The 8,024-nt window shown below is 40.0% G+C and overlaps 1 long non-coding RNA gene across 1 annotated transcript; it reads left to right on the top strand.

The window, feature by feature from the left end:
- The first annotated feature begins 489 nt into the window (after positions 1-489).
- Positions 490-7,822, top strand: LOC132520508 (uncharacterized). Its single transcript, XR_009540557.1, has 3 exons — positions 490-508; positions 5,713-5,770; positions 7,638-7,822. It is a non-coding gene; the product is annotated as an uncharacterized LOC132520508 (long non-coding RNA).
- The last annotated feature ends 202 nt before the right edge of the window (positions 7,823-8,024 follow it).

The following is an 8,024-nucleotide window of genomic DNA, read 5'->3' as shown; positions in this document are numbered from 1 at the left end:
GCCCAGCCACTCCGCGGCATGTGGGATCTTCCTGGACCAGGGCATGAACCCACGTCCCCTGCATCGGCAGGCGGACTCTCAACCACTGCGCCACCAGGGAAGCCCTGGGTTCTTGGCTCTTGATTCAATTTCATTTGTCATTTTTTCCTAATTTTAGCTCCATATCAAACAGATTTCATAATTATGATTACATTTATTTAAATGGTCATTCATATTTTTGGTAGTTTTGTTTTATTAAATTTCACCAAGGAGTTTTAGTTTTTTAAAATATCTTATGCTTTTTCTTTTGTTTTTGTTTTTTGTTTTTTGGCAGTACGCGGGCCTCTCACTGTTGTGGCCTCTCCCGTTGCGGAGCACAGGCTCCGGACACGCAGGCTCAACAGCCATGGCTCACAGGCCTAGCCACTCCGCGGCATGTGGGATCTTCCCGGACCGGGGCACGAACCCGTGTCCCCTGCATCGGCAGGCGGACTTTCAACCACTGCGCCACCAGGGAAGCCCTCTTATGGTATTTTAATTGTTATCTCCTGTAATCTCTATCTAAACTTTGGGTGAATGTTCCTCCCATTTTAGTTTATCTGTATGTTCTGATTTTTTTCTGTAGTGAACATGCAGGAACAGTATACACTTAAAAATAAGAAAAATATGGTATATAGGATCTTTAGTGGTAATGAAATGAAGAATAAGAGGGCAGCATGATTGTAACTTCATGATTAAGTGTTGATTAAAATAGGCAGAGAAGAGTGGACCATCATCTCACTGGTTTCTGTACATAGGTTCCCCAAGATCTCCAGTGTGTTGAGGACTGGAACATTTTACTCTTCTTGATTACAACCCTCAAAGAACTGCATAAGACTCGCATGACCAGAAATAGTCTTGGCACAATATAGGTAGTATGTATTTGCTAAATACATAGTAGTGTTACCTTGATTTTTTTTCTTTTTTTCTTTTGTCCTGACTAATAATATTTGCCATAATTACTAGTGGTATTTTAAATAAAATGGGTGATTCCTGTCTGATTTCCGTGAGCTGACTTTGCTTCCAGACATGATTAAATAATAGGGATTGGATTTACCTTCTAGCCTTTAACAGCTAAAACACTGGACAAAGTATATAACAACAGTTTTTGGAATTTGGTCAGCAGATAGGACAGATCTGCGGCCCCTGAGAGAAGGAAAACAAATGAGGTGAGTTTTACAGTTGACTCAGTGTGCTGCCTGGATGGACTCAGTGCAGGGAGAAGGAACTCTCTGAGCTAAAAATGTAAACTGGAGTTCAGAGAGGTTAATGTAGCTAGAACTCATGGGGGCAGAGTACTGGAGAGGAGGGAAATGCACAAAGAAAGAGCTCTGGATATTTTCAGAGAGATTCCCTTAAGCCTTTGGCTGAGTGACCTGCACATGTGTGAGAGGAAACTACTGAGGCCATGGAAAGGATCACCACAAAGCAGTAAATTGAACAATTCCTGGAATTCACACAGAGCTGGGCATAGTTTGTGTTCCAGCAGCCAGAGTAGAAAGATCTCATAATTTCTAAAGCATCAACTAGAGATGCCAGAAGGGTATTTCCTTAGTAGTGAGACTAAATTCTCCCTGGACTAAAGGCTGCTCTGCCTTCAAAGAAAGCTTTGAAAAGAACAAACTGATTCTAGGTAACTTAACTGTACACCAGAACAAAATCCAACACTAATTGAGGAAATTAAACAAAACCCAGCACTCAAGTATAAAATTCACAGAGTCGGGCATCCAATAAAAAAATTACCAGGTATGCAAAGAAGTGGGAAATATGATCCACAAGCAAGAGAAAGGTCAACCAATAGTAACAGACCCAGAAATGACAGAGATGATGGAATGAGAAGACAAAAATGTTAAAGCAGCTTTTATAAATACATTCTATATGGTTAAGAAGGTAAAGGAACACCTGAGATAGAAATGGAAGATGCAAAATGGATCCAAATGGAACTTCTAAAGATGAAAAATACAATATGTAAAATGAAAAAGTAGTAGATGAGATTAACAGCAGATAAGATACTACAGAAGAAAGAAAAATCAGTGAACCTGAAGCCATAGCAATTCAAATTCAAAATGAGGCACAGAGAGAAAAAAATACTGAAAAGTTTTATCATGAGATTGCAGCAATTCAGTTACTTACATCTTTAGGCTCCAATTCTAATTCTAGTTCTCTTGCTGTTTCCACCACTGCAGATATTTCCTCCACTGAAGACTTGAACCCCTCAAAGTCATCTATGAGGGCTGGAATCAACTTCTTTCCAACTCCTGTTAACATTGGTATTTTGACCTCTTCCCATGAACCATGAATGTTCTTAATGGAACATAGAATGGAGAATCCTTTCCAGATGGTTTTCAATTTACTTTGCCCAGATCTATCAGAGGAATCACTTCCTATCTCTGGCAGCTATAGCCTTATGAAATGTTGCTTCCTTTCTGGCTGTTTTGTTCCCTTATTCCTTTTTTTCTCTCTTGCAGTCTTCTTTGTGAACGGATGATTTTTCATAATGGTGTGCTTTGATTCCTTTCTCTTTATATTTTGTGTATCTACTGTAGGTTTTTAATTTGTGATTACCATAGGCTTACACAAAATGTTCTATGGATATAACAGTCCGTTTTATGCTGATAACAATTTAACTTTGATCATATATAAAAATGGTACCCTTTTACTCTGCCCCCACATTTTATGTTTTTGACATCACAACTTAACATCTTTTTATATTGTGTATCCATTAACAAATTATTATAGATATGTTTATTTTTAATACTTTTGGCCTTTAACTTTATATTAAAGTGATTAACACAGCACCATATTCTAATATTAGAGTATTCTGAATTTGACAGTATACATACCTTTACTAGCATGTTGTATATTTTCATGTTATTAACAGCATCCTTTCATTTCAACTTGAAGAATTCCTTTCAGCATTTCTTGTAAAGCAGTTCTAGTGGTGACGAACTCTCTCAGGTTTTGCTTGTCTGGAAAAGTCTTCTTCATTTCTAAAGGACAACTTTGTTTTTGTTTTTGTTTTTGCGGTACGCGGGCCTCTCACTGTTGTGGCCTCATCCGTTGCGGAGCACAGGCTCCGGACGCGCAGGCTCAGCGGCCATGGCTCACGGGCCCAGCCGCTCCGCGGCATGTGGGATCTTCCCAGACTGGGGCACGAACCCGTGTCCCCTGCATCGGCAGGCGGACTCTCAACCACTGCGCCACCAGGGAAGCCCTAAAGGACAACTTTGATGGGTAAAGTATTGACTGGCAGTTTTTTTCTCACAGCACTTTGAATATATCATCTCAGTCTCTCCTTGCCTGCAAGGTTTTTGCTGAGAAATCCACTGATAGTCTTATGGGAGTTCCCTTGTATGTGAGGATTTTTTTCTCTTGCTGCTTTTAAAATTCTTTTTAACTTTGAATTTAGAATGTTTTATTATATCTTGGATAAGATCTTTTTGAGTTGAACTATTTTGGGGACCTGTGATTTTCATGAACTTGTATGTCTAAATCTCTCCCCAGATTTAGTAAGTTCTCAGTCATTATTTATTTAAATAAGCTTTCCCCCCCTTTCTCCTTCTCTTCTCCTTCTGTGACTCTAATAATGCCTAGAATATTATCTTAATGGTGTTCCATAGATCACCTAAACTTTCTTCACTCTTTTTTGTTCATTTTTCCCTTGTTCTCTGGATAATTTTAAATGACCTATCTTCTACTTCGCAGATTTTTTCTGCTTGATCCAATCTGCTGTTGATGCTCTTTATTGTGTTTTGCATTTCATTCATTACATTCTTCATCCTAGAATATCTACTTAGTTCTTTTTTATGATTCCTATCTCTCTTTTAAACTTCCCACTTTGTTCAAGTATTGTTTTCCCAATGTTGTTGAATTGTGTTTCTGTGTTTCCTTGTAGTTCACTGAACTTCCTTAAAACAACTATTTTGAACTCTTTATTGGGCAAATCACAGTTCTCCAATTCTTTGGTGTCAGTTACTGGAAAATTATTGTATTCTTTTGGTAGTGCCATGTTTCCTTGATTTTTCATGTTTCTTTAAGTCTTGCATTGTTATCTTCGCATTTGAAGAAGCAGTCACCTCTTTCAGTCCTTGTTGACTGGCTTGGGAGAGAAATAGAACTACCTCTGTCAGCCCTGTTAGGGATTCTGACACTTTCTCAGACTTTTTCTATGGATATCTCTACTCCACATTTCTTGTTCTTTCTTGGTGGGGGTAATTCTTTATTTTTTTTTTTTGGTGGAGTTTAGTTTTCTTTATTTCTAGTGCAAGTTATGGGAAGTGAATCTTGAGAGAACAGTTCACAACGTGAATGTGATGATCAATACAATACAATTAGCTTAATTTCCACCCTGGAGGAGATCTTCAGTCAAGACATCAACACCCCTCATGTTGAGTGCATGACCATCTAAATGCAGAACAAGTTCGATTACCCTGTTTATAAAGAACTGCTGGCAGTGACACAAAGAACTCAATGATAGTGTCCTAGAGCATCAAAGAAACTAGGAAAATAAGCACTGTGAAAACTGATGAAATGACATTAATTTGAGCTTGGGACAGTCATTTAACCTCTATTGGTGAAAATTTCATAATCCTTTTCATTCAAATATCTTGTTGTTCTAAGAAGTTAAATACATTTGCAAAAAATTAACAATATCCCAACGAATCAACAAAAAAACCCTCCTGACACTAATAAGCAATTACGGCAAAGTTACAGCATCCAAGGTTAATAAATAAAAGTCAGTCGCTTTCCAATATACTGGCAATGAACAAGTGGAATTTGAAATTAAAAACACGATACCATTTACATTAACAGCCTCCCTAATAAAATACTTAGGTGTAAATCTAACAAAAGACTTAAAGATTTATATGAGAAAACTACAACATCCTGATGAATGAAATCAAATAACTAAATAAATTGAGAGACAGTCTACATTCATGGATGGCAAGGCTCAAAAGTGTCAATTTGTCAGTTCTTTCTAACTTGATCTATAGATTCCACACAACCCCCCGTCAAAATCCCAGCAAGCTATTTTGTGGATTGTGACAAACTGATCCTGGAGTTTTAAAGGAGAGTCAAAAGACCCAGAAGAATCAACAGAGTATTGAAGGAGAAGAACAAAATTGAGGACTGATGCTACCTGAATTCAAGACTTACTAGAAAGCCACAGTAATCAAGATAGTGCGGCACTGGTGAAATAACAGACAGATCAATGAAACAAAATAGAAAGCCCAGGCTCATACATACAGTCAACTGTTTTTGACAAAGGAGCAGTATAATGGAGCAAATGTAGCTTTTCCAACAAATGATGCTGGAACAGCTGGGCACCCACATACAGAAAAAAAAAAAGAATGAATCTAGACACAAACCTTACATGCTTCACAAAAATCAAATCAAAATGGATCATAGACCCAAACATAAAACTCCTAGAAGTTAACATAGGAGAAAACCTAGATGACGTTGGGTAGGGGGATGACTTTTTAGATACAACACCAAAGGCACAATTCATGAAAAAAAGTCCTGATAGGCTGGACTTCATTAAAATTTAAAACTATTCTTGCCAGTGATTGCCCGTCACTTTGCAGCTCCCGTTTGAGCATCATTAGGTTTCCTGGTTATGCTCCCATCACCAGGCCAAGACGTTCGCAGTATTCCTGATGGTCTTATTCTTTTCCTTCTCCTCCTCCTCTTTTGCAGCAACCTAGTTCTGGAGGCTGGAGGTCCAAGATCAAGGGGCCGGCAGATTCGGTGTCCGGTGAGGACCCACTTCCCGGTTCATAGATGGCGTCTTCGTGCTCTGTCCTCACATGGAGGAAGGGGTGGTGGGGGTAATTCTTAAGATTGTATGCAGAACCAGGCTGGATGCTGATAGCCTCCTGTTTGCTTCCCCTAGGGTGGTGCTTAAAGCACAAGTTTGTTTACTTTCTCCCAGTCCTGAAGTGCTGGGCCGGCTTTCTGTGTGTGCTAGCTAGTTGTCTGCAAAGGCTCACTCTCCCTTCCCTCCAGGGTGTGCACACAGGGAGCCTGCAACGGGGTAGGGTGTGTGTAGGTGAGGCATGTGGAGCATTGTGGGTTCCTGTGGGCCATTTGGGGGATCTGCAGGTGAGGTATCCCTGACAGCTCGTGGAAAGTCTTCCTGATGGAGTCCATGACGCAGTTAATAGGACCTCTGTCCCTTTGATACCCTCCAAGAGCCCCGTTTGCTGGTCTATCGGCCACTTTCTGTCCCCAAGTCCTGCAGCACTCAGAAATATTCTAGATGCGGTGAGAAAGAAGTGGGTCTCTTTGGCAGCATCTTACACAGCTGGGGAAGCTAGGTACACACTCTCACTTTCTCCTGTGGGAGAAATCATGGGCTGAGTAGGTCTCTATTGGCACTGAGTTGTGCTGCCTTGGGGGATGGGTGACACAGGTAAAGTGAAACCGTTTCCTCTTACTCTCATCAATGTGTCCAACATAAGATTTTTTTTTTCTCCGACTGTGTTCTGTAACTTCTCCATTGGACTCCTGGAATTCCACAGAGGCACTCTTGTCCATGGGTGATTGTCAGAATCAGTGACCTTTGGGGATAAGATAGTAGAAAACTCCTATTTCACCATTGTTTTTTTTTCTTCTGGTACGCGGGCCTCTCACTGTTGCTGCCTCTCCCGTTGCGGAGCACAGGCTCCGGACGCGCAGGCTCAGCGGCCTTGGCTCACGGGTCCAGCCGCTCCGCGGCATGTGGGATCTTCCCAGACTGGGGCACAAACCCGTGTCCCCTGCATCGGCAGGCGGACTCTCAACCACTGCGCCACCAGGGAAGCCCTATTTCACCATTTTGATGATGTCACTCTGTGCGTTGTGGTCAGAAACACTTTGAAAGCATTAGTCAGTCTATATAAGTGCTTAACATATCAAAGAAACAAAGATCAGACCCAGGAACTCAAGAAAGTGTATTGTTGAAATTTAGCATTGTTCTTGTTGCCAGTTGCTCTCTATACTTTAGTAGGCCCTGCGGGCTTCATTGTCATTTTAGAGAAGATTTAATTCAAAGTTCCAGAAACTCACTTAAACTTTCATAAACTAAATAAAGACACAAGTCTACAAGGGTATTTCAGAGAACCAAATGAAAGAGAGCCTCTGAGGTACCAGATTAGGTGCTGGAAAGCCACCAGAAACCAAGCTGTCTCTCCTTCCTTATCTCTCTTTTTGAGGCTCCATGGTCTTTTATTTCTGTTCTCTCTGAGAGTGTGCTTCATTCTTTTCTTTCCTTTGCTTTTTTGTCTGCTCTGTGTCCCATCGATCCTCGTAAGTACCCATAAAGCCTGACTATATACAATTCCAAATTACCATAAGAAAAAATCTGATTGGCCCAGCTTGGCTGAGTGTCTGTCTCTGGGCCAATCAAATGTGGCCAAGAAAGTGAAATCAGCAAGAACATGTATATGGAAATTACCCCCATGAGAAGGGGCAGTTTTCAGGGGAGAATCCCAAAAGGAGTCTCCTACAACCATAAATTATTATTATTATTTTTTAATAATATAGTTGCCTTACTATGTTGTGTTAGTTTCTGCTGTACAGTGAAGTGAATCAGCTGTATGTATACATATAACCCCTCTTTTTTGGATTTCCTTCCCATTTAGGTCACCACAGAGCACTGAGTAGAGTTCCACACAGCCAGATATTGTTGATGTTCATTGCAAGGACTCATCATCTGGAGAAAGATCATCACAAAAATATTTAATTAATTAATAACTGCCTTATTCTAAAAAAGGATATGAGACAGCTAAATCTTAAAGTATGCACAGGTGCAAATTTTAATATAACAAACCCGGAGAGTAAATTAATTTAGTATTAAAATTCTTTACTCTAAATCATTAAAAATTTCAAGTGTGACTTAGTTTAAGTTATTGTTCTAAGTGGGAAGTATCATTCCTAGTGATGACAGGTAAGTGTGAAGATTTTAGAAAGTGAGTATTTGGCTGGTTTGTTTCTCTTTACTTAAACACGGTCTATAGTTTAGCCAAAAT

Source organism: Lagenorhynchus albirostris, chromosome 5, assembly GCF_949774975.1.
Source record: "Lagenorhynchus albirostris chromosome 5, mLagAlb1.1, whole genome shotgun sequence".
Classification (NCBI taxonomy): Eukaryota; Metazoa; Chordata; class Mammalia; order Artiodactyla; family Delphinidae; genus Lagenorhynchus; species Lagenorhynchus albirostris.
This window is presented reverse-complemented; position numbering and strand designations above follow the sequence as displayed.